This window comes from Condylura cristata, unplaced genomic scaffold (assembly GCF_000260355.1).
Source record: "Condylura cristata isolate star-nosed mole 26May11 unplaced genomic scaffold, ConCri1.0 scaffold00030, whole genome shotgun sequence".
Lineage (NCBI taxonomy): Eukaryota > Metazoa > Chordata > Mammalia > Eulipotyphla > Talpidae > Condylura > Condylura cristata.
Genome location: NW_004567131.1, coordinates 7614325 through 7641814, shown reverse-complemented (window position 1 = coordinate 7641814; position 27490 = coordinate 7614325). Strand labels below are relative to the sequence as shown.

Here is a 27490-nt window from a genome sequence, read left to right as displayed (position 1 = left end):
AAACCTGAGAAAGGAAGGCCCAAAGGATCAGGGCACCGCAGAGGTGGTGGGACTGGAGAGGCGGGAGGCCTGGGAACGGGAGCAGATGGAGTGAAGCAAGTCTCTTTCCCATGGTCTCTCTCCAGTGACTCCCAGGTTCCCGCAGGCATCACTGGGGTGCTGTTTGTGCCATCAGAAGGGTAACCCACGGGAAGGACAAAGTTTGGGGAACAGGCTCAATGCTGGGCATATGAGTCTCAAGCACACATGGTGATTCACTTTAGTCACTTGGATCTGGATTTGGGGGAGAAGTCTGACTAGGTACTAGATGAAGCTGAAAAGCAAAGATAGGAAGTAGGTGGAGCAGAGACTGGGACTAGGCCTGGGGAAGGTCCCAAATTCAGGGCAGTTACTGATTTGCTGAATGAAGATCAGTCATTCCTATGCTAGTGTGGGGGTCTAGGCAAACAGTATTTGTCCTCACTTACTTTCTGCCTGGCTTCCGTATCTGTAAATGCTGCCAAAGCTCTCAGAGAAGTAGAGTCTTCAATGTATTTATTTAAATGTGAACACTGAAAACTGCAGATAAAGCTATAATAGATTTCCAACTAATATAGACTGAGCAACCCCCATGGGCCAGATCACCTTCCAAGGGATAGTTGAATTCCCAGATTTAACACACTTATTCAACACAGCCCCTCTTCCAGAAGCTTAAGAGGGGCTGGTGCTGTATCCAGCAAAGCACCATAACAAGGCGGACAAAGGACAGGCTGACTTCGTACTTAATCATTAACAAAGGGTAAAGGACCAGTTGTGAAAGGTTTGCTGTGTAAGGATCCCAAATTCCTGATAGATTCCCTTTCTTTCCTTACCTTGGAGCGTTTATCTTTTGGAGTACCATGATCTGAGTTGAAGGGGCTGTTTCTTTACTAGAAAGCACTTCCAGTTTTAAATCACAACACTGTTTTGTTTTGCTGTTGTGAGTACACAGGTCAACCTCATAGGTCATAGCAATGCAGTAAGGCCTAGTAGAGGAATAGTTAACTTCTATTCTAGGGTTTTAGAGGCAGTAAATTTCACTGTTTCAGGTTGTGTTGAGCACCTTTTCACCCAAATTCAGATGTTTAGGTCCTAACTTCCAATACTGCAGAATGTGACTGCATTCACTTTCATCACATTGCTGATGGCCCCCTGTACACGTGAATTCAAGTGTCCCTTGGAAAGTGACCCAGTCCATGGGGGATGCTCAGTCTATATTAGTTGAAAATCTATCATAGCTTTATCTGCAGTTTTCAGTTCTCACATTTAAAGAGATAATTAAGTAATTAAGTTAAAAGGAGGTTATGTGGGCGAATCCTAAAGAGGACATTGGGATACAGAGGACATTGTAAAGAGGACATTGGGATACAGACAGGTACATAGGAACACCTGGTGAAAACACAAGGTGAAGATGGCCATCTGCAAGCTAAGGGAAGAGGCCTCAGGAGAAGTCTCAGCCAACATATATACTCACCTTCGATTTTTCTGGTGAGGACTGGTGTATACAAGTTTGCTGTATAGTCAAACTTGTGGTCAGTGGTGCTCTGGGCCATTTGCCAAGGGAACTGGAAGTGGAATGGTGCTTGCCTGGCCACTCACAACTGGAGAGTCTGTGGTATTTGTTATGGCAGTCTCAGCAAACATATATACTCACCTTTGATTTTTCTGGGGAGGGCTGGTGTATACAAGTTAGCTGTATAGTCAAGAGGAAAAATTATTTAGAGTAACATTCTGAGGAAGAGAAGCAGATGTCGGAGGAAATTCAGTGTGAACACTACTGGAAGACAAGTAGCACAAGTGGATTTAATTACCAAGCACTTCACAGACCTTCACCAGTTACTACTCTTCACAGCTACCTCAGCAACACCTGGAAACTTGTTAGAAACGCAAAATTCTGGGACCCTGGCAGACCGCGGACACTGGCAGAATTAGAAAGTGTGCGTGTGTGTTGGGGGTAGGGTAGGCAACAGCAATCTGTTTTAGCACATCTCAGAGGATTCTGACTAGCTAAAGCATAAAGTGTGAGACCCACTAACATAGCGAAAGTCACCATAAGCCGTTCGCAGGGTGAGGGGACTCTCCAGTTGTGAGTGGCCAGGCAAGCATTATTCCAGTTCCAGGTCCCTTGGCAACCCGCCCAGAGCACCACTGACCACAACGTTCGCAGACGGTGGCGGGGTTTATCCCTAGTTCCGCTGAATTCTCAGAGCGCCCGCAGGGGTCTTCAGGTAAGCGGCACCCAAGGCCTCCCAGCCGCGGCGCCTGCGAGCAGGGTGAGCTTGGCGAGCCCGGGAGCCCTGGGCACCCGCAGCCGCCCGGCGCGTGCGCGTGGGCGCGCCTCCGACTCGCCCGGACGGGAGCGCGCCGAGGGGGTGGGTCACGTCGCCCCCGCCGGGCTGGCGCTCTGTCCGAGCCACTCAGAGCGCCCGACGGCGGACACCCGGGAGCCCCACAATTAATACCCGGCGCTCGCCGGCCGCCGAGGGACTCGCGTCGGCGCTCCAGAGGCTCCGGGCCAGCCCTGACCAGCCTCGCAACTTTGCCCTGCTACGGCGAGTGGGGCCCAGAAACTTTCCCGGGCCCCCTGGCGAGGACCAGCTAGTGCCGGGTCGGTGCCACCGCACCCAGGTCCCGCGCGAGTGTGCGCCCCCCGGCACAGAACCACTGCGTAGCGGCCTCCACCTTTGTTGCCGCCGGGAACTTTGCGTCGGCCGCCGGCCGGGCAGGTGGGCCAAGGCTGCGGGCGTCACGCGATCTCGGTAGAAGTGCGCGGAGTAGGTGAGTGGGAGCGGGAAGTTGGGGCGCTCCTGAGGGCGCTTTCCGGGACTGGACGCCCGCCTTCGCCGGTAGGCTGCCGCTCCTCCGATCCACCTGATTCCCTTTTAAGTTTTGCTCGGGATCCGGGGGTGGGGTGCGGGCGGGCGGGTAGGCTAACCTGCTCAAAGTGTTTTTACGCCTAAGAACGAGTCATTCGGACAGCCACCCCGACCGGCCGAGCGAGCAATACGTCAGTCCCGTTCTCTACCCCAAGCCGGACTCTGGGCTCGATCCCCAGAGCGCGATCGCCCCACGCTTCTTCCTAGCCGAAGGACCCAGGGGTGGGAAAGACCTCAGCCCTCCCACCCCGTCCCTTTAATTGTGGCAGACGGGGCTACTGAAACACAGAGCACAAACTTCTTTTTCACACAGCAAAACTGCCTCTACAGTGTTTTAGAACGGGACTCGCAGACGCGACTAGTCATTTCCTGAGGACACCTTCCCAGACCGGGTTGGACAGGCTGACCCCCGAGTGGAGCGACCCTGGGCACGGTGTTCCGGGGCGTGGGGACAGTTCTGGGCTTTCCCCGAGGTCTGGCCCCTGGATAGTCTTGGAGCGCCGGCCCGTACTCGAGAAGAGGAGGACCGCGGCGAGCGGCGCAGGGCTCCCTACGCTGGGTAGACTCCACCTCTCCGACCCCTGTCCAGCTCCCAGCTCTGTCCCGAGGGTGCTCTCGCCCGGTGGCCCGGCAGAGGGCGCCAGCTCCCGATCGCTGCGCGGGCTGGGAGGGGAGGGGACTTCTGTGAGCCTCCAGGTAAGGATCTTAGTGAATCAACCGGTTGAAAGGGGACCCGATCCTCGCTCGGCGAATGCAGGCTGGGAGGGGCCCTGGTGCTGTCGAGAAGTCCGGGTTGCCGAGCCGCTGTCTGGCGGGAAGGAGCGACTCTGCTACTCAGAGGTGTAGAGAAAGCCCAGAAGGTGAGGCAGGTCCCTTCGCGCGGTGGCCAGGGGACAGGAACCGGCAACGCAGGGCTAAGGCCGGCAGCTCCTGGAACACGCCGGCCGCCGCGCGCCCTTCCCCGAGGGCCAGAGATCCTGGGGGGTGCAGCGGGGGCGGTGGCGGGAACCAAAGGGTTTTGGGGCTGGCCGAGAGCAGCCAATCACCTGGCCGCTGGGAGAGGGTGCTTCTGCTGGCCACCGAGGTCCCGAAGCAGTAACAAAGGCGAGGCGCTGCCACTGCTCCCACCCACTTCCGTCCGGGACGCGCAGCGGCGCGCGTCGCCGGGACCTGCAAGCGGGGTCAGGACTTCCCTCCAAGGAGTTTCTGGAAGTTAGTAAGGCAGCCCGTTCCGCCGGGAGGGTGGGCGGCCAAGGGGGCGGCCCAGGGAGGGGCAAGCGTGTGCTCAGAGGAGCGACGCTGCGCGCTGCCTTGCCCGACTTGACTGAAGGTGAGTGGCTCTAGCGGCAGTGGCTCTTTGCGCCCCTCTGCCGGATCTCAGGGTCCGGGCACCGCCGGGCCCGCTGGGGTTTGAACTCCCCGCGCGTCTGCCTAGCCTGCCGGCCCCTCGGTCCACGCCCTCCTCACTGTCTGGGCGCCAGCCGGCTCCGGAAGGGAGTGGTTTAGTCCCGTGGTGACAGTAGGCCGCCCCTAGCACTTTTGAGCTGAGCTAGGGGAAGGCGGTAATTGCATTTCTGTGTGTTTGCAGCTGCTCCTGTCCAGGCCGCAATCTGGGTCAGGTGCGGGGTTAAAGCACTTCCGGCGTGGCTTTTACAGTTCTTGTGAAGTCTCACAGTTTATTGCAGTTTGAAGTTCCAGAGAAAGACGCAAGAACAACAGAATAAGGAAGAGAGCTCCCTGTTTTCCCTTGGTTGCTGGCAATTTCATGTAAACCCGACATGTCACACATATGTCATGAAGTGGCAGGGGCTGCATCACTGTATGCCAGACCTTTCCCTGGAGCTGTGCATCAGGCTGAGGAGGTGCTGCTGAAAAGAAACTGGGCTTGCTGTTCCGGTGTGCAACCTTATCCCCTGTAATCAGTGGATGGAATTATCTGTTTTCTTATCTGCCTCCGCCCTCCTTCTCTAGTATGTAAATGACAGGAATGGTTTGTTGTGAAGTGCCTAGTCAGAGAATCTTACACACTTTGGAAGGATCTTTGTCATGCTCTTCTAAATCTCACAGCCCCCTTCACAGTGGTTATTTCTGTTCTACAGTTAAGGAAACTAGATTTAAAGAGGCTGACAGGACAGTCAGGCCTGTTTGTTCCTCCCACTTTCTTTGGGAAAACCCAGTACTGCTGATTTTTCTCTTGAATCCCCTGTGTTTGCTCTTAACCAGGTTGGGAGTTGATTATGTTAGGGTTAGACTGGCTTTCCACATATTGCTGTGTATTTTGTTAGGCCATCATCTCAATTAAACCAATTTTTAATTTTAAGTTTAAGGTATGTAAGACAACTAATCCATCTTCAAAAAGCCCTTAGAACTATAAAGAAACTTTATAAGTTTCTTTAAAGTTTCTTTTCTGACAACTTTAAAGAAAGTCAGAAGTAGCTGTCCTTTGCTTCATGTGGTCTCTTGCTAAGCAGCTGGGCCTGGGTCAGGACCTCTACATGAGTCACTTTGCTTTCCTGTTGCAGGAGTTGCAGTTCACTGTGTTCAAGTTAGGTGGCTGCTACTGTGCTGGATATGTGTTTAAAATTAAGTGATGTTTGCCTTGGAAATAGGGCCAAACTTAATAGATGATGAATTAAATCCCTGAAGTTTCTCTTAGGGATTTAAGAATGTAATTTTATCCATGGTTTACATATCATTGGGTTCAAATATGTAAAATGGCACTTTATCATTATTCTGAATGTACTTAAAATGTTTTGCCTTAAAGACTAATGATACTGGACACTGGAGTGATAGTCTGTGACTCAGTGTCCTAGTGTGGTGCCAGTGTTAGAAAGAGCAAGCATGATAATGCAGGCCAAGCCTCTGAAGACAGAATGGCAGTCTTCACCATTCATGGCTTTTGAATACCGGACAAATTGCTCAGCCTTTCTAAGCATCACAGTTCTCTTCTAATAATAATAGTATGTAATGATTTCAAGCCATAAGGATTAAATTTGATAATCCATAAAAGGCACTTAATGGCAGTGAGCAAGCACATAGTAATTGCTCAACAGATGTTCACTAATTCCAGTGATTTAAGAACAGGTTCAGTCTTCCCTTCTCTCATCCAGAGGTAAAATAGATGATAATTGCCTTAAATTTTCAATTCTTCTTAAACCATAGTGCCTGTCATATAGTAAGTGACTTCCTTTTTCAGTCAGTGAGTTGGGTGGGTGGGGCATTGGGAGTGATGGAAAACTTTGTCTAGTTGCCCAAGAAATAAGGGACTTCTGGAGACTATAAGGTTTTCCTTCTAGTTTTACCACTCTGTAATTTTTGTGTCCAGCCATTTCTTCTAGCCATTTCCCTTAACTTTTAATAGGAACCCAGTAGCCAAGATGACAGGACCTTAAAAAAAAAAAAAACCCACAAAAAACTCAAAACCAAATTGGGGAAAAGGAAGCAAATATTTCCTTTGCTTATTCACTAACCCTTTATAACACTAGAGAAAAAAAAAACATTTGCTTCTGTTGTGCTGGCCCAATCTTGGTAAGAGGGACCATTTCCTTGGAAAATGGAATATTTTCTAGAGCTCTGTTGTGCTGGCCCAATCTTGGTAAGAGGGACCATTTCCTTGGAAAATGGAATATTTTCTAGAGCCTTTTTAAGGTTGTGTCACCACATTGACAGAGGAGGAAGAATAGTCTAAGATAACATTTCAAAAATATTTGCTTATATGTGGAAATATTATGATCTGAAAATTGCTAGGCTAACTTTATCACAGGGCAACAAAAAGGTATAGGTTATTTTAGCTGAACATTCAGTGTCTCAGTGTCTCTATTTCGTGTTAATTAAAACTTCAGTTTAGCAAATACACTTGGAGAAATAGTTTATTAAAATTAAAAAACCAAATTGTGCCAAGTTGTTTTTGAAAAACCTAACATTGCTATTTTATAGTGCTTGATTTTGCTTTTGCATTTATATTTTAAAATAGCCAATCATGGACTAAAGCACTTGGAATCTTATGTTGTCCTAAAGCAGTATTGCTCATGGAAGTTATTACCAAGAAGTGCATGGGCTGAAATACAGGGAGAGGGTGCTGTGTGAAACCTTACATAGGACTTACATTTGAAAATGAAGCCCAGCTTTCTCCTGCAGTTGAAAGCCAACTGTATTTCTAACCAAGTGACAGCATGCAAAGGGTTAGTAGCAGGGTCCTTGCTTTGTACAGCCGCTGGGTTTGTAGCCACTTGTTGCTCTCAGACTGGGAAGAGCGAAGCAGCTGCAGGGCACGCGCCAGACCTGTGCTGGGCTGTACTCTTCCATTGTAGGGAAGATGAGCGGGCAGCGATATTTTGGATCACATAGCAGCTTGCTCAAAAGCATCTTGCATTCCCCAGCTGTTCACAACTTCTTCGCATATGGGAGACAACTTGCCAGCTGCTGTGGGCAACTGTACTTACATTTGCTGTTTTTGTGCAGTAACCAAGGAAGGTAAAAATCCAGACGCCTTTGTTAAACTGTAACCATTGTAAACAGTCTTATTGGTCTCTGTTATGTCAGTGCAATTCCAGATATAGTCTGGCAGGAGAGAAGGTTTAAAGGGAAAAATCAGAACTAACATTTTTTCCAAATAAAATTTTTAGGGATAAGCAGGTTGTATAGTTATCTCATCCTTGAAACCTAGACTGTTTTTATACTTCATTGGCTAACAAAGGAATGGGTCTATTATTAACAGTAAGATCTTTCCATTGCCATTGCTGGCGATTAATCAGGTTTTATTAAATATATTTTTCTATTGCATAAAATTATAGAAAGCACACAGTGCTTTTATGTTTTCTGTAGATTAGGTTATTTTGCATTTGTTTAGAACTGGAAGGTACTTGGCCACACCCCTTATGTGATCTGTGAGAAAACTTGGAGTTTTGTTTTGTTTTTAAGATTTATTTGTTTATGCATAGAGAACTGGGGTACAGGCCAGAGGCACAGGTGTGGTGAGAGGATTTACCAGAGACAGAGTGGGGAGCAGAACAGGCAGGTGGATGAAGAACACTGCTGAGGGGAGAAGCAGGCGAGTCAGGAGAGGTCTGCCGCGCCATGTGGATCACCTCCGGGGCGGGGATCGAACTAATGCTGGAAGTTGCTTTAGCTTCTTAATGCTGTGCTTTAACCCGCTGCGCCACCAGGGAGGGCTCACACTTGGAGTTTTAAAGCAGTTGTTTCTTATCTGAGATGGCTTGGCTCTTTGGTTTAATTCATCAAATTTTGATTGAGTGTTTACAATGCAGACATAGGCCTAGAAAAGCTATAAAGAAGAGTAAGGGTTTGAGTCCAGTCCCTGATGAACTCCCAGATAGAAACAAATATTTATAAGATGAGGGCTATCAGAAAGGCCGTTTCTTTTTATAAAGATCATATCAGTGTTGTGATAGTGTCAGCTCAAATAAAGCCAGAGGAACAAGTTCACCTGTTGTGTCAATAAAAATAGAGGATATTCTGGGTATAGGAAGATAGAAGAGGCATTATATAGTGTCTTAAATTTCGAGTATATGTACATAAAAGGAAAGGCTTTATGTTCTCGTAGTGATCTCGTCCCGACCACAGTCCCACGTTTCTCTGAGTCCTGCCCAGCACTGGAAAGCATTATCCCTTCCTAGTCACTACACATGGAGGTAAGTGCCTCCTAGTAGCTACAGCATAAATCACAATCCTTTGTTGGGATTCGGTCAGTTTTAATTCCTTTGTTCTATAAAACAAACCATAATCACTTGGATATGTGTAAAGCCCTCTGACTCTGAATCCCGTTGAACGTAGGGACTCTTGTACTGGAAACTGCTGTGGCCTCAGATCACCTAGCAGCTCTGAGCCCCTGAGTTACTCACACCCCGGAAATCTCCTTCATCCCCATGTGGGCTCTTTCATGCATCTTTTACTTTATCCCTTACTAACAATAATGTTAGATTTTTACAATGTCTCAGCTTTCATTTGGTTCTACCGCCATTTTCATTTCAGGAACTCACTCTTGGGCTCTGTTTTACAGAAAGGGAAACTGAGGCCTTACAATAGAAGACCTACTCTTTGCTAAAATCTCTTGACTCAGATCTGACTCCAGATTCCAAATCTCCTGATTCCAAACACAGTGCTCTCAGTGGAATCTTGGAAGAATCAACTTGTACAAAACAAAAGGTTGAGTCACCCCCTTCTTGAGGCTTCATTATGCCTTCCCAACTAGGATCATAGTGGACCTTACCAGGTTTTCCACCGGGTTCTTTCCCTGGGATAACTCTCTTCCTTATAACATTTTCTGTACATTGCAGTTGTTCTCTTATATTAAAATTTTAAGTCTTGTCTTTCAAATGTGATTGTTCCCTTTCTAACACATGATCTCTCTTATCTCACGGACACACACACAGAGTTATAAGACCCATTGTCCTTCAGTCAGCCCAGAGCCTTTCAGAAGATAACATGAGGTTTACTGTATCGTGTGTATTCCTGTTTAATAATGGTTTGGAATGCTTCACAATTCTTGATGGATGTCAGCCACAAATAGATGTTCAAAGTTAACCTGTCTTGTCTTGTCCTTGGAGGGTGGGTGGACTGTTGGAAATGATCCTAATCCCAATGGTACCAGTGACCATATTGTTCTTCCTAATCCCCTTGGTACCAGTGACCAGTTGTCCTTAGCGGCTACCAACATCTATATCCCTATAGAGGAAGAAGGTGATGAGCTTTGGGGGTGTAGCCAGTGAGGGCTCCTATTTGCACGGACATCTCTAGTATTCCTTGTGTAGTGTAGCCACAGTCCTGTTCTTCCACACACCCGAATCGCCTCTCCATCCACAGCTCCCCTGCCCCCAAGTATTGGCAGCTTCCTCTGGCTTAGGGAGCCCTTTGTTTTTTTCTTTGCCATGCTGCCCTCCTGCTGTGGTCTGCTGCTGCTGCCTAGGTCCCTCTCAGCAGACCTGGGTCTCAAGTGTCTTAGGGACTCTGCGTTGGCTGTCCTTATCTCCATCTGTCATTGGTGTTTAATTGCTTCCCCCACTATCCAGCCTGCTCTTTGACATGGGTATGTTTTCCTCTTGCTGCCCTTTCTAATTACTTCTGCCAGCTTTCCCCTCACTGATCTACTACTCACCCTTTTGTGTCTGCACTTTCCCTGGGCTTCCCTACATGTCTTTGTTTCTATCTTGGTTGCTTTGCTCTTTCCCTCTTCCTTCCTCTCCCTTTTTTGGACCTTGTTTCTTGAGAGGTAGGTTCATTCTCCTTTGTTTTTTCTTCTCAACAACTTGCAAACACTTTTGCCTCTGTTCAGCCCCTCCTGTCCATCCTGTTTGACTGTCCCCCTCATTTGGTTTATAATTACTTTACATAGGCTATCACTGTTTTTATTTGGAGGAAACTTTAATTTTAAAGGATGGTTCTTTGGGATTGAAACTTGGGAACACCAGTTTTGAAACTAGTCAGGCCAGGACATTTTTCGAAGCTGAAACTTTGGGGAAAATAGTTTGCAATTTGCTTGGCTTTCCTTTCTCATGACAGTACCTTGAAAGTAAGTGAAATGTGAACTTGTTTTGGAGAAACTTTCCCTGGCAAATGGAAATTGTACACACAGAGAATTGATGTTTGTTTCTCCTCCCCCACCACCTCAAGTTTATAATGGTGAGAGATTGAGAAAAGAGATTTAAGTTTGTGCTTTGGTATATAAGTTATCAAAAATTGTATTAGGACTGTGCCTTGTGCTCACAGTTTCTTTGAGGGCATTTTCTAGTAGAGCTCTATGTCCAGGAAAACTGGAGATCTTTGCTGGGGCGATCTATGATGGATTCCCCCTTATAAGGAATCTTTTATTTTTCTCCCTACACTTTGAGCATGGAGGGTACCCCAGAATCAGGAATGGAGCAGGTTGGCTAATGGGAAGCAGTGGAAAGGACCTCGCCCTGTCTGGAGTTAGCTACAAGTCTAACACGGAAGGATAGGGGGGTGTTGGGCTGTGTTTGCCAAGAGCTATGCAGCCCTCTGGCCTGGAACTTGCTCACTGTACAAAACTACCCTTTTCCTGAAGATTTTTGTTTACTGACTATTTACATTTCTTTTTACTCTTTTTTTTTTTTTTTTTTTTTTTAAGATTTATGTACTTATACATCCAGAACTGGGTTCAGGCCAGAGGTGCAGGGGAGGTGAGAGGATTACCAGAGACGAAGTGGGGAGCAGAACAGGCCGACTGTTGAAGTGCACTGCTGAGGGAGCAGCAGGCGGGTCAGGAGAGGTCTGCCGTGCCATGTGGTCACCTCCGGGGTGGGGATCAAACTCATGTTAAAGTGGCTTTAGCTTTTTAGTGCTGTGCTTTAGCCTGCTGCGCCACCAAGCAGGGCCTACTCTCTATTTTTTAAGTTCTGAGACAGTAAAAGGATGTTTACCTGGGCCAAAAAGGAGTTGGTACTTCTCAATGAAAAAGGAAGCCCCATTTCTTATGCCAGTAGATCTATGAGTGTGTGCAGAGCACTGGGATGGGACCTTCTGTTGGTATAGATTGTAACTTACCCAGGCCAAGGAATCTTTATCTTAATGGTGTTCTCTCATTGGTCCTAGGTTCAGTTAACCTAGTCAAGTTATTTATAAAATCTCTAAAGAATGTTTTTTTAAAATTTAGAATCATACAGACATAAAAAGAAAGTAAACAGATCATTCATTCATTCGCTTATTTGCTTTGCTCAGCAAACATGTGTTAAGCTTGTGGTGTGTCTCCGTGTGTGCATGGTTAGTATTGAGGACAGAGAGTGAGTAAGCTCCCTCAGGGAGCTTACAATCTGGAGACATATTTGTGAGCACAGAAACAAAGGGGTATGTCATAGGCATGATGATAGGAGCATATTCCAGTGTAATAAGGCACAGAGGTGTGATGTGGGGGTGCCGCTGCTGATAGTGGCACCCTGGATTTATTGTATAGCACATGTCAGGCCCAGTGGGGACAGTGCCACACGCTGTGATTGTTTGAGTCAGCACAGTCTTACAAGTAGAAGCCTAGATAGGGTAATAACCTTAAATAAGATCAGAGAATAAGTAGTAGAGTCTGGGTTTAAACTCCGAGGGGCAGTCACAGCCTTATGCAGTCACCGAGAGAACATTTCCTCATCTCCTAGGTTAACTTTTTATTCCCTGTCCATATGCATCACTATATGTAATGAAGGACTTTTAAAAGGATGCCTGGAAAGCATTTTGTATAAAGGATGTACAGTTTGGATCTAGATTACCTACTGCTGTATAAGGGCTATACCATGAGGGTCTAGTCTAGACAGCTTTTCTGAGTCTGTAATTATGCATTTTCTCAGAGTGGCCTTCACAGTCAGTGTTTTGCCAACTGTCTTTCTAAAGAGGCTTTTTCTTCCTTTTGCCAAGCTTTGCAGAAACTGGCTGCCAGGCTTATTCTCACCCAGGAGGGACAGTACTCCACAGCTTTCTGCCGCTTATTTTGGTGCTGTGCATTGCAGCCAACACCCTCTGGTTTCTGTCATGCTGTTCCCAACTGTGTTTGGGTGAAAAAGTGGTTTTATTTTGGGGCTGTGAAAAGGAAAAGTAACTTTGCCATGAAGAAGTTCTTTGGACACCATACAGTTCTTTGGACAGACATTCTAAAGCCTCGCCTTTGCTTCCAGCATGACCTAGGCTAGGGATAAGCATTCCTCTTATACCCCCTTCTGCTGTTTAGGGATTGCAAGTAACTGTGTCTGATACAACCCTTTTGTGACTGTTAAAATACAGGCCAGGCAAGTTAGAAGAAACCTATTACTCTCAAATGAAAGGAGCGATTTGGAATGGATGCTGGGTGCTGCCTCCTTCCAGGGAACCCTTGGGGACAAAGGACCACCTTCTGCAGGATAAATGGCTTTGGGACTCTAGAAGAAACTTTGATAAACAAAGTCAGCTTAGGACTGTATGTGTGTGCTGTTTCGGAAAAGCCTAGTCGAAGACAGACCTCTGTCCCTGACCTATCTGAAATGAGGAAATTCCATGCCCAAAAGTTTGGAGGCAAACATATTTTTTGAAAAGAAAGATGATTATGATTTTTAGACCATTGGATTTTTCAAACCAAAAAACTCAAAAAATAAGATTAACAACCTACATTCCAGTAAAAAAATTGATACAGCATGAGTTCATGATTAGAGAAAATTTGCCTCAAGTAATGTCAGGTTATTTATCTTTCATTCCTTAAAATGAATTTGATTAAGACTTTTAAATAGGATTTATAGATATACTTTTTATCCCGAGCCTAGAATTATATAGTTAACTGTGGAAAAGCAATTACTGTCATATACTTCTGACATTGAATTTCCAGGAAAAAGAAAAACATATTCTAAGCTTGACAAGAAAATTATATGGTAGAAAAATGTTTTTGGTTGATTATTTATGTAAACCCAACATCTCTGTGTTTGCAAAAAAAAAAAAAAACAACTTCCTCATCTTCTTAAAAGCTAAATAGCTTTCATTGTGTGGCTCTTTTTTCTATACTTGGTTCTCACAGTTTTGGAAGAAAACATAAGTTAGTTACAGCAGGCAGTGAAAGCATTTTATTTTTTCCCCATCAACAAATCAATTCCATCGTTGATGTGTAGGCTTCTTGAAACAAAACCAAACCAAACAACAAAAAAACAAATAATAGTAATAACCAAAAAAAACCTTAAAGGAAGCTGTAAACTTATTGTGAAGAATTTCTCACTTTAATTTTGAGCACAGATTCTGGTTCTAGGTACAAATGTAGCATCCTTTATCTGATTGTAGAACTGTTGATATTTATAAGCCCACTGATATTTTATTTGCCTCATGACCATAGTTCCCAAGACAGATTTCCTTTTCTATTATTTCCCATGTCTCCTAAAGGTGACTTTAAAAAATTAAGTGTGGGCCCTCCCTGTTAGCTCAGCAGGTTAAAACACAGCACTAAGAAGCCAAAGTCACTTCAGCCTAAGTTGGATTCCTGCACCCGGAGGTGATCCACATGGTGCAGCAGACCACTCCTGACCACCCACTGCTCCCCCAGCAGTGTACACTTCATCAATCTGCCTGTCTTGCTCCCTACTCTGTCTCTGGTGAATCCTTGCACCTCCCCTGCACCTCTGGCCTGTACCCTAGTTCTGTATTCATAAATAAATAAATCTTAAAAAAAAATGTTAAGTGCTATGTTTGCATAATCATCACCCAGTTCTGTTTCTTTTCCAAGCTTTGTGTCCTCTTTAGTTGCCAAATTTATATGGATGGCTGAAAATTATGGGGAATGGCTTTTCTGTTTCATTTTCTGTTTTCCACGTGGTTTTCCCACTGTTTTTGATTCTAGGGAGAAACCACAAGAGTTATTTTGTTGTATTTGGGCTTACAGGATTGGTTATCAGGGACGTTGCTTGTGAATTTAATATTTTTTAGTTTCAGTATATAAAGAAGAGTGGAGACAGCTTAATAGATAAAAGATTTCACTGTTATAGAGTGCGGGGGTCCCCTGTTGGCTGCCCCACGTAATGAAGGGTGGAGTTGGCAGCAAGGGGTGGAGTTGGCAGCAAGTTGGCAGAAAAGGTGTGTTGAACAGAGAGACACACAAAGAAGGGTGCACTTACTTCTCAGCTTTGGACTTGCACCAGGGAATTAGGGGGCATGAAAGGAGACACATGGAATCGAGACACGTAGAGACACTTGGTTGAGAGACAGGTGGGAGCCTGACAGTGGCTGCCATGATATTATTTGTACTTGGGTTTTGCTCCTTTCATCCTAGCCTTGCCTGGTCCCTTTTGCCACATTTCCATTGTTTCCCACCAGAAGGTACCTTGTGGTACCTGAGCAGCCCTACTTCAGGCTAATCTGTTGGCTGGGCATTTACCCATGAGGGGGTAGTTAAGTTTGAGTGTTTTACTGGGAAACTATTATCTTTTCTTGTCTTTCTATCTATACTATTCCTACTAATGCTCTTTCACACTAAGAGTATGCTTTGTCTTTATGGGGGAGATGGCAGGACCTTTGCAGAGTGTGCAGGTTTGGAGACCCTGGGGTGTCTCTCAGTTGACACACTAATGGTATGAGAATTTTTCTCTCTCTAGATGTTGTTCCATTAATAATTTTCACTATCATCATCATCATTTTCTGAAGTATATAAATATTAAATTAGGGTCAGGGTTGTTAGTTCCCAAGAGTTTATGCTGGGTCTAGAGGATAGGATTCAAGTATTTGTCTGCTTTTTGCTGAAGACATTTATTGTTATAAATCTGTGTCCAGCTCATAATGAAAACAATTTTTTTTAGTATGAGTATTTAACAAAAGCTACTTTCTCTTAAATGCTCCCCTCCCTTTTCATCTCTTCTCATTCTTCCTTCTTTTCCTTCCCTTCTCTTTTTTCCTTCCTTCTTTCTTTTCTCACTTCACTTTTGGAAAAGTTTGGCCTAGTGTTAACCAAACTTTTTTAATATTAGGGCTTTATAATATAATCTTGAATAAGTTACTCAAGCTTTCTCTTATTACTGAAATTTTTATTACTTGAAGATATATCTTTTCATAGTAATTTGGGTATTTCTCAGTTTTAAAATCTCATGGCTACTGACCGTGTTGAATCCATAAATCCAAAAGGGAGAAATATAGTTGCTGATATTGAACAATTTTCCTTTCCAGTTACCTCTTGATTTTCTGTTTTAATTGGAGGAACTAATAACCATGATTATTTCAAATAACAACACCACATTTGAGTATTCCTTAGGGTTTCTTAAGTATCTTATTTTTATTTGTTTGGTATTCTATAAAATGAACAGGGCCTGGCCCTCCCTGGTGGCCAGCAGGTTAAAGCACAGCACTGAGGGGCTAAAAGCCACTTCCGCATGAGTTCGATTCCCGCCTGCCCCGGAGGTGACCACATGGTGTGGCAGACCTCTCCTGACCTGCCCGCTGCTCCCCTCAGCAGTGTACTTCATCCATCTGCCTGTTCTGCTCCCCACTCTGTCTTTGGTGAAGCCTCTCACCGCCCCTGAGCCTCTGGCCTGTACCCCAATTCTGTATGCACAAATAAATAAATCTTAAAAAAAAAAAATGAACAGGGCCTGTCTTCTTTTTCTTTTATAAATGAGGAAATATAAGTTCACAAAGTCTCACTCAACAGTAAATGTTATGCTCAGGATCATAAAGAAAGCAGGTAGTTATATTATATCTGGAACTTTTGCCTTTGAACAACTAGCTTTTTTTCCCTCTACTTTATTTGACTGAGTAACATTTTTCACTGGAATTTTTAAAAAGACCTAAAGTATCTATGGATATTTCTGGTATATTTGTCACAATTTAAAACTGTTATAAATCTGTTCATTATTGCATTTCTCTTAACTTTATTATAAGATATAAAGAAAGAACTATTAGAAAAAAATAAAATGTCCCCATAAATAAAACTCTCATTTAGGTTAAAAGGAAAAATATTGACTGACTTCACTTCAAGGAGATCTCAAGATTTGCAGTGGTCGGTGTAGAGACATTGGTATGCTTTTCTGCTGGAGATACAGATTCTCCTCATCTTTAATGGAACTATTCAAGGAGAAATGGAAAGCTGTACCAGGAGGGTTCACACTGACTAGTTAGTATTAATAGGAAAGGAACTGTTTATTAAACATGCATTCTGTTTAAGGCTATGTGCTAAGCATTATCTACATATTACCTCATAATAGCTCTTAGCTTAGTCCCATAGTTAGCGTTCCTTGAATGTCAAGTATTTTTTTTTATTACAAAAGTTTATTTTTACATCATTTTGTACATTTTTTTTTTCCATCTCGATTGTAATCCCCACAGGTTTCCCATCACCAAATCACCCGTGTGCCATCACCATAATCCCGTGCATTTCTCTCTCCCTCCCCCCGTTTTTGATCCCATTTCCCACTCCACCCCCACAAAATGTCTCTGGTATATGGTTGTTCATTATTTTTGTTATTTTCTCGCCTGGTCCATTATACTCCTGCTATGAGTGAAACCATCCGGTATTTTTCTTTCTCTTTCTGGCTGCGACCCAGCAATCCCACTCCTAGGTATCTACCCAAAAGACACAAAAACACTGATTGAAAAAGATACCTGTACCCCCATGTTTATTGCTGCTTTATTTACAATTGGAAAAACATGGAAGCAGCCCAAATGCCCAAAAGTAGATGACTGGATAAAAAAGATGTGGTATATATATACAATGGAATATTACTCAGCAACCAAAAAAGAGAAACACATGTCTTTTGCAGCAACTTGGATGGAGCTGGAAAAGATCATGCTTAGTGAGATAAGCCAGAATGTCAAGGATTTTAAGTAAGTGTTGTGGTTGTGTCATTTCCAGACCCATAAGATGAATAAAACCAAAATATTTTAAACTCTGCCATCTCTAAATTCTTTAATTTTTAAGAGCAACTTTCCTAAAAATACCTCGTATAATTTCTAGTTAGCCTAGGAGCCAAGCAAAAGAATACCAGTTGGGATGATAGCAGTAAGAAGTCAAAAGGAAAATTTGCCAGAATTACACCTAAATGTGGACTATTTAGACATTTTGAGTTATGTAGAACATTGATTTTCAAACTTTATTGTTCAAGCAGATCACAGGGGGATCTTGTGAACATTTTTTGTATTTATTGATTTTCTGCTTGTTCTAGTCAATAAATATTAAGAACAGTATTGAAATATGTGATTCTTCTTCTTTTTCTCCTTGCCACTCTCAATTTTTGCTTCATGTATTTGGAACATAGTTGCTAAGGTGAATGTATGTTTAAGATTGTTATGTCCTCTAATAGACTGCAAACTTTATCATAGCAAAATAACCTTTTTTATACTAGATAATGTTTAAATTGCTTTAAAATCTCCTGTGTCTGATATTAATAAAGTCACTCACTCAACTTCTTTTGATTGTTATGAGCAGAGCATGCCTTTTCTTATCCTTTTGCTTTTCACCTGTTTGTGTCTTTATAATAAAGTTCATTTCTGTCAGCAAAATGTGATTGGGTTTTGCCTTTATTTTTCCCCTTCTAACAGTTGGGGTATTTAGACCATTTACAGTTAATGTAACTATTGGTATGTTTAGTTTGAAGTCTGTCAGATTTGTTTACTATTTTCCCTATCCTTCATGTTCTTTTCTTTCTTTCTTTCTTTTCTGCCTTATTTAGGAATATTTGAGCATTTTTATGACTTTTTTTTTCTTTCCTTTGATGGCTATTAGCTTCTGCTCTTTATTTTAGTGATTGCTTATGATTTGCATTATACATCTTTAACTTAACACTGTTTCCCTTAAAGGATAATTGCTTCACATATAAGAACCTCACATAAGTATACTTACATTTGGCCTAACTTTCATACTTTTACATATGTAATTAATGTCATAAATTTTTCTTTTTCATATAATTCTTATTTTTGTTTTAGAAATCACTTTCCTTTAAAAGAATTATGTGTTTACTTCGACAATTGTCATTTCCAGTGTTTTTCCTTTCTTTGCTATCTATACCTACCAGATAGCATTTTTATTCTGCTTAGAGGGTTTTCTTTAACATTTCTTGTTATGCAGGACTGGTGATGTATTCTTTCCACTTGTATTTTCAATAAAGCCCTTATTTTCCTTTAGTTTTTGAAAGATAGTTTTGTTGGGTATAGAGCCCTAGATTGACATTTCCCCCTTCTAGTTTTTTGAAGATGTTACTTCACTGTTTTGAAGATGTTACTTCACTGTTACTTCCTCAAATTGAGCAATTTGTGATGTGTTGTGGTCTTTCTTTTTGTTTCTTGTACTGAGTGTTAATTGAGCTCCTTGTTCCTTCTGTTTTATATTGTTATTGGGTTTGGAGTATTTTCAACCATTATTTCTTTAAATATTATTACTGTACCCCTTCACAGGAGGGTTGCAATTACATAGTTAATGGGCCACAGTTTACTCATGCTTTGTTTTTTCTTTGACTTTTTGCTTTTTTTTTTCATTTTGGAGTTTCTGTTGCTATGTCTTCAAGTACATTTATATTTTCTACTTTGATATCTGTTTGCCATTCATTCCATCAAATGTATTCATTAATAATACATTTCATTAATAGAGTTTTGATTTGTGAGTTTATATGTTCATGTCTACTTAAAATCTGATATATCTGTCATGATTCTGGGTCAGCTTTAGTTACTTTACATTTCTTCTCATGGATTGTATTTCCTTACTTCTTTGTATTACTGGCAGTTTTCATTGGAATCCAGACATTGTGATGTTATCTTCTTGGGAGCTGGACATTACTATATATATTCTTGCACTTCATTTTGAGATATAGTTAAATTTGTTAGAAACAGTTTATTCTAGCTCACTTTTAAGGTTTGTTAATTGGGACTGGAACAGTTCCTACTCTAGTACGAATTATTGCCTATTACAGAAGTTTCCTTAATATCTAATGTCCCTGAACTAATGAGTACTTTATGGAAACAGGTACTATTCTTGACACTGTGTGTGTATTGGATAGTGTTTCCTCTAATCCATTCTGGCAGTTTTTCTTCACGTAGCTTGCTGACTTATATGCACTGTTCAGTACTCAACTGAATACTCAAGGGTCATTGCTCTTTACAGATACCTCTGTGCAGCTTTCTCCTCTGTCATCCAAATTTGAGTTGCCTTGGTCACCTCATTATCTCAGCTTTGCATTCTCAAATAAGGAAGTCTTCTGAACTCTACCTGCTTTTCCTTCCTTTGTCTTGGCCAGGAAGTATCTTAAGGCAACACACTGGGACATTCATAGGCTCACCTCACTTGCCTATCTTCTAGAAACCATTGTTTAATGTATCTTGTCTGGCTTCTTACTGTTATTTATTGAGGCTGAGAGGTCTTTAACAAAAGTGTAAATTTGTTTCCTATTACGTCATCTTGGTCAAATTTAGGATTCTCAATGAAATTCAGTTTCTTCTCAGTAAGTTGGGCTGGGCCAAAGCTGTATGAGAGTGTACATTTCAATGAAATTTTAGGATGATAAAGATACTTCTTGAAAAAAGACTATTTTAAGTTGCTATGATCTAACTATTCAACAGAATTTTTCCTAGTATTTTCTTTGATATAATTGAAAAGAGACAGGTGAAATTAATTTTAATAATACAGTTTCTTTACACTACACAAAATATTGTCATTTCTACATGTAATAGGGAAATATTCATGGGACATTTTCTTTTTATTGTACTAACTCTTGAAATTTGTTATGAATGTTAGAGTTACAGCAGATCTAAATCTAGATACCACTTATCTAATATTTGGTCTTTATTTAGATTTTAAAGTTTATAATGGAAAATATAGATTTGTATAACTAAGTTTAAGGATACTTAACTTTTTCAATAGCTGAAATGTAAAAAATTATTTCATTTTATCTTTGCATCCAGATTGTAAAAATTGGTTGATCTTTATTAAATTGATTTGACTTTTTGTAGTAAAAGCTCATCATTTTTAAACTACATCTGTTCGAGTTCGCTAACACTTATGCCAACTTGGAATTTACTAACATCAGATTCAAAGGGGGCATTATAATAACAGAAAATCTACTCTAACTTTATCAGTTGAAATCATGTGTTCTTTAAATTTTTCATGTAGATTTTGAAGGCATTTTGATAATGTTTTTGATTTAACTTAAATTTATATATTAATGCAAGTTAAAGATAAAAGATCATTATTATATTAATTTTGTGAAAAGTATCAATTTTGGTAAACAGTTTCATAACTTTATATGAAATAAGCATTTCCTTTCCTTGAGCTTCTAATTTTAATAATATATGCAGTGTAGTATTGGTGAGAAAAATACAAATTAAACTGCTATTACTTTTTGGTCTTTATTGAGTATTTGGCAAGCATTCTTTCTGTTTGAAGAAAATTTTGAATTAGAGTAAACTGAATATTGACCGTTTGAAAAACTTCCATTAACAACAATCATTGGCAAATAAGACATGATTATTAAATTCACTGTCTTTGCTTCTATTTAGCAATTCTATAAATTGCTGGCAATTCATACAATTTATTTGTGTGCTCTGAACAACTTTAATAATAATATCTATAACAGCTTTCACATACTGTGCTTCAGAAAATTGTAAGTTATATCATACAGTAGAATGGCAGACTAATAGAAAACTACGAGTTTCTTGTTTTAGAAGTCTAGTATGTCTGGATCTTTTACCCTATGTGGTCTAAATACCATATGTCATGATAGAAGTTTTTATTTTTGTATCTAGCTAAAATTCTCCTATGACAGATATAAAAGTTTCACGAGTATATATATCATGAATTCAGTTTTTTTAGAAGATGAATTGACAATATTTCTTCTTAAATTTGGACATATTTTGATATAAAGTTATACCTAAAATACTATATGGGTAATGTTTCTTTTATTGTATGACTCATAAAAAACTAAAGTAAACCTATTCTTGTTTTTCAAATTTGAGTTTATTTATCTTTGATATTTTTAGGAAGAAAACTTGTTTGGTTGCTTAATCAAAATCTTTCAATTTTTTGTACACCATCTTGTTATCTTTTCCTTATAAATTTCTAACAAAATTGCCATAATTAGTTATTTCTTTTTCCATCTGAAAAAAAATTTTTTTAGTTCAAGAATTCAAAATGCTTTATTTTTTTAATCGTGTTTTTTTTTTTTTTTTTTTTTTTTTTTTTTAAGATTTATTTATTTGTGCATACAGAACTGGGGTACAGGCCAAAGGCTCAGGGGCTGCGAGAGGCTTCACCAGAGACAGAGTGGGGAACAGAACAGGCAGATCGACGAAGTGCACTGCTGAGGGGAGCAGTGGGAGGGTCAGGAGAGGTCTGCCACGCCATGTGGTCACCTACGGGGCAGGCGGGAATTGAACTCATGCGGAAGCGGCTTTAGATTCTCAGTGCTGTGCTTTAACCCGCTGCGCCACCAGGGAGGGCCTCAAAATACTTTATTGATGACCCAAGTGTCAAGCTTAGACTTTGTTACAAACCAAAACCATTAAAAAAAGTTGTTGGCCATCTAATTGGGTTTTGAGTGACTGACTTCATTGATTCCCATTTGATTGTTGAAGGGAATTTCACTTAAAATTCTCAGTCTTTGCTGAAATTGTTTCTTAATAGAGTCTGCTTTGTTATCTGTTGCAATAATAACTTTCATTTTGCTCTGTTACAGCTATTTGCAGTTGCCACTTATTGTGGCAACTTTTACCTTTTCCAGTCTCTTTTTTCCTTTAGTTGTTTGGATTATAGTTCTAGCTTTTGTATTTCCATTCTATTTTGTATCATACTAAAACTTTGTTTTAATTTGAGCATATTGATTTTATAAGCTAGAAAGTAATTTAAATATTTTAATTAAAACAAGCATTTGTTTAATTTGTGCTGCTTGCATAAAATATTTAAATGAACACATTACAGTATTACTTCAGTGTGTAGAAAAAAATTAAACTGAATCATCTTATTAATAGTGATGTATTTATGTAAATATTCATTCATTGTTCTATCATCAATATGATCTAGAGTAATAGGGCATTTATAGAGCATTATAGACCTACCAATGCATATGTTTATTTTTTTATTTTTATTTTTTTTATTTTTTTAAAGATTTATTTATTTGTGCATACAGAATGGGGGTACAGGCCAGAGGCTCAGGGGCGGCGAGAGGCTTCACCAGAGACAGAGTGGGGAGCAGAACAGGCAGATCGACGAAGTACACTGCTGAGGGGAGCAGCGGGCGGGTCAGGAGAGGTCTGCCACACCATGTGGTCACCTCCGGGGCAGGCGGGGATCGAACTCATGCGGAAGCGGCTTTAGATTCTCAGTGCTGTGCTTTAACCCGCTGCGCCACCAGGGAGGGCCCTGATTTCATTTATTTTTAAAACATGAGACAGTGGAAGCTATTTCTGCATTAAAAATAAACATATGCAGGGGCCCTCCCTGGTGGCGCAGCGGGTTAAAGCACAGCACTGAGAGTCTAAGGCCGCTTCCGCATGAGTTCGATTCCCGCCTGCCCCCGAGGAGATCCACATGGCGTGGCAGAGCTCTCCTGACCCGCCCGCTGTTCCCCTCAGCAGTGTACTTCGTCGATCTGCCTGTTCTGTTCCCCACTCTGTCTCTGGTGAAGCCTCTCGCAGCCCCTGAGCCTCTGGCCTGTACCCCAGTTCTGTATGCACAATAAATAAATCTTTAAAAAAAAAATAAATAAATGAAATCAACTACAATGTTAACATTCATTTCCTCAGTTGCATTTGTCCCATTGCCAGAAGCCTCACAGAACCAGTGGTTCTAGTATTAGGAGGGCAGTGTCTGGGCTTCTTACATTAAAATCTAATTGTTGGTAACTAAATGACTTGTCATTTTGCTAGGCCACTCGGATAAGTCTCCGGCTAGTGGGAGGTTTAATTCAGGGGTTGTAACTCTGGGCTAGGGCCAAGGCGAGGTTTGTAGGTCAACTTCAGTTGCCTTTCCTCTTCCCCAGGATTACTGACCTATGAGGGTGGGTGGGGATTCTGTCAGCAGAGGTAACATTTTCTTGATCCTGAAAGAAGTAGACTTCATTTTTACCTTTGATGAGGGTATTAGAGGAAAACTTTATCTCCATCAATAATCATGTTATGAAAGTACACTTTAAAAACACAAAGAAGATGGAATAGTTGATTTGAAAAAAAGGCAAATAAAATAAAGTTTTAGAAATCATTTTATGACCTGGATGCTATTTTCTGAGTGATATACCTAATTTTGTTTAATTCTACCTTGCCTGGATCACCTAGTTAAACTGCATTCCTTATTTTCTTCTAATTTATGTTAAACACTTCAGTGGTTGGGATTCTGTTCCTTTTTTTTTATATTTCTACAATATATTAACAAGAAATTAGAGATGTTACTTAGCACTTATGTTTCCCAAGTTTTTTTCTTTTGTGTCTGGTTCTCCTCGATTTTTTTTTATCTCACAAACACATGCTCAGGTAGAGCTTAAGCAATAGCTAACTGTTACAGGTCACACATATAAAATGTGCTCAGTATTACTGAATGATATGTTTTAGGCATCATGAAAAAAAAATGTTTTAAAAGTTTTTGTCTTCTGATTATTTTTTATTTTTTCTACTGTCCATATTTTAGCATTAAGAAATCAAACAATAAAGTAGTCTAGTCACTTTAGCTCACTTCATGATGTCTCTAAAGTAATAACATTCAATGCTATGGTCTTTAATTTTTTTGAGACTTGAGTATTGTTGCATTGATGCAGTTAAGTTTTTTCAAAATGTGTCCCCTAAATCTCATTATTTAGATACTAGCTTTACACTGTTCATCCAGAGGCATCTGAATGGATGCCCCTGTAAATGGGGGCAAACAGCCTGTGTTGAGTATATTCTGGACTCTGTTCTGAAAGCATCTAGCTGAATAGCTTTGGGCAAGTAACATACCACTTTCTGGGTCTTATTTATTAATTTTTATAGGATAGAAATTTGATCATGAGGCTTTGCAAAATTATTCCACAGAGTAAGTAGTGACTTTAAAAATGCTACTCTAGTGTATTCAGGCATATTGTGAAATGTTGGGTACTAAAAACAACTGCCACAGTGGGTATTCAAGGCTCATAACTGCCTTAGAGGCTGAGGTCTGAGGTGAAAGAAGTCTGCTGACTATGGTTTAACCGCATTTTCTAAGCATTTTGAATATGGAACTCTTCCCTTTTTTAGAGGAGTAGCTTTAAATATATCAGTCTCTTATAGCACCCAGTTTGGGAAGTACTGGATGAGATCAGGGTTCACCAAACTATAGCCTGTCAGTCAACTTCAACTTGTCTCCTGTTTAAATAAAGTTTTATCGGGCCACAGTCACACCCATTCATTTATGGGTGTGGCAGAATTGTGTCGCTGTCTTAGAAAGACCTATATGGCCAACAGTTCCTGAAATATTTACCATATGACTAATCACTAGTTAGTAACAGAAAACGTTGGCCAACTTGTACGATAGATTATTATTTTTTAAACATCAAAGTAATTGGTCATCATGATTGAGATATTTCAAATGGTAGAGAAGCTCTGATAATGAACAACAGTAATCTTGTTCTCCAGAAGCAACACCGTTTTAACACTTCCTGTTAATTCTTTTAGTGGTTAGTATTTCTAGAACTGGAATAAGATATTTATTCAGCTGTTTTTTGTTGTATCTGCTTTGAGGTTTATTTACTGACTCTGCTATGACAGATGAAACCCATCCACACACATACCCATACACATAAAGCTTTGTAGTTTAATTCCTATGAGTTCTGTTATTGATTGTAATTGTAATTTTAGTATTCATAAATCTCTTTACCTTCTTCTGTCTACTTTCTGCTTTTATCTCGAGGGCCGAATTTTGTGAGCTTTGGACACTAAGTACCTCTACTCTTCCATCTACCTCTTTACTTTTCTCAGGTCTGTCTTTACTTTGTTGTACTGAGGTTGTAAATATTTACATTCTCAGATTGTCAATATTTTCTTTGTCCATAGATTGAGTCTCATGGTCATAACCAATGAGCTTGTTCAGGTAAATAATGTCTGTAGGAAAGCCAGGTATTATGTTATGATTATACTTCCCTTATAATAATTCTGATACCACAACTACAACCTTTTCAAAGGGGAAAGTTTCAAATCTCTTTCAAATTTGGGTTCATTCTGTTAAATCCCTTCAGTTGCTCCAGATCATGGCACATATGGATTATGTCTGTTTTGTATTTTGTTATTTTCACTTGAATGTGTTTTTTACTCATTGTTGTTTTTGCCTTATTGATGGAAGAATCATGTTCCACTGTTGATCCCTAGTGTTTTCTAGCTTCCAATTCACTTGTCTGTTGTTTGGAATAAATGCTTTTCTCTTGAAAGTACCCTTTTGTTGAACATGTGCATTGAAATCTGCTTGCTTACTAGGTCTGCTCTGTTGATTTTCCTTCAACTCTAGGCTTGGTCATGCCCTGTTTGTTGCTTACATTTCCCCTTTCTTTCTTTCTTACACCCAATATCATGACTTCTCCAGATTGAGGTACATTTTCTGAGTCTTGCACATTGAAAACATCAAACATCTTCATAAAGATTGAAATAATTTTTTTGTTTGTTTAGAAGTAAAAAAATCTTACTATTGCTGATTTGAAAAGCCATGTGCCTTTCTGATTTTCCTTAAAAACTTAGTTGACTCCTTTCTGTTTTTTTGGAAGCTTCTGAATTTCTCTTTCTTTATTTTCAATATTCTGCAATTTCACACTAATTTCACAGTGAAGTGCCTGGTTGTGAGTCTTTTCTTATTTATTGTGTGTAGTAGTCAAGAACTGTGTCAATCAGAATCTATTCAAGAGATAAAAATCACTGAGAAATTTTCAAACTGCTAAACATGGAGCTTCCATATGACCCAGCAATCCCACTCCTAGGTATCTACTCAAAAGATACGTAAAACACTGATTCAAAAAGACACCTGCATCCCCTGTTTATTGCTGCTTTATTTACAATAGGAAAGACATGGAATCAACCCAAATGCCCAAAAGTAGATGACTGGATTAAAAAGATGTGGTACATATACACAATGGAATATTACTCAGCGATCAAAAAAGATAAACATATGCCTCTTGCAGCAACATGGATGGAGCTGGAAGGGATCATGCTTAGTGAAATAAGCCAGAAAGTAAAAGAAAAACACTGGATGGTTTCACTCATAGCAGGAGCATAAAGGAAATGGGGGGAGGGGGAGAGAATAAATAATAATGAACCAGAGACATCAGAGACATTTTACGGGAGTAGAGTAGGGAATGGGATCAAAAATTCAAAATGGGGGGGAGTTCACAGGACTGTGGTGATGGCACACAGGTGAATTGGTGATGGGAAATCCACAGGGATTGCAGCTGAGATGGAAAAAGTAAAAAAATTATATAAAAATAAACTAGTAATAATAATAATAAATCACTGAGAAATTTGAACTGGGAAATTTTAAAGAATTAATGGTAGCAAGGGATTGGCTACTAAGGAACAAGCAGTGGACAGCTGTGAAGGGGAAAAGAGAATGGTAAAGCATGCAGGAATGGGGCATACCAGACCCTGCTACTACCTCTAGGGCTGAGGCAGCATCAAATTTGGAAGCAGCTACCCCTCACCAACCCCCAAAGCTGTGGGAAGAACAGGTCTGTGAATTTCAGATAATATTACAAGAGTTATTCACATCATTTTTTCCCCTTACTGGACCATTTGAATATAAGTTGTAAACATCATGAAGTTGCTCCCTAAATAAATATAACTATACTACTATTATTACATGGAAAGAAATTAACATTGGTTTAATAATATCTAATATATTTTTCCTTAATTTTTTTTCCAATTGTCCAAAATGTTTTTTTATAAGCCTCTCTCACCTCCCAGGCCAATTAGTGTTCTTGCATTTCTTTTGGCTTTGCATCTTTGTCCATAATCTCTTTTCTAGTCTAGAACAGAGCTCTTGACAGATTTTTTTTTTCATGAAACCGTTTTTTTTTTTTTTTTTTTTTTTGCAAACTCTGGACTAGTGGTCATGAGAAATATCCCACACTCTGCATTTATCCCCCAGTTTCATTATCATTAATTTTTCTTAAGAAATGATGTTGCGCCCTTTTCATTTATTCACATCAGGAGGCAGGGTAGATGAAGTAATCCCTCTT

General features: G+C 40.7%; 1 long non-coding RNA gene across 1 annotated transcript in view; it reads left to right on the top strand.

The window, feature by feature from the left end:
- Nucleotides 1-2718: 2718 nt before the first annotated feature.
- The window catches only part of LOC105854237, a 135286-nt gene continuing 110514 nt past the window's right edge, over nt 2719-27490 (top strand). Inside the window, exon 1 of the long non-coding RNA XR_001145939.1 lies at nt 2719-2796. This is a non-coding gene — a long non-coding RNA (uncharacterized LOC105854237). The remainder of the gene's footprint in view (nt 2797-27490) is intronic.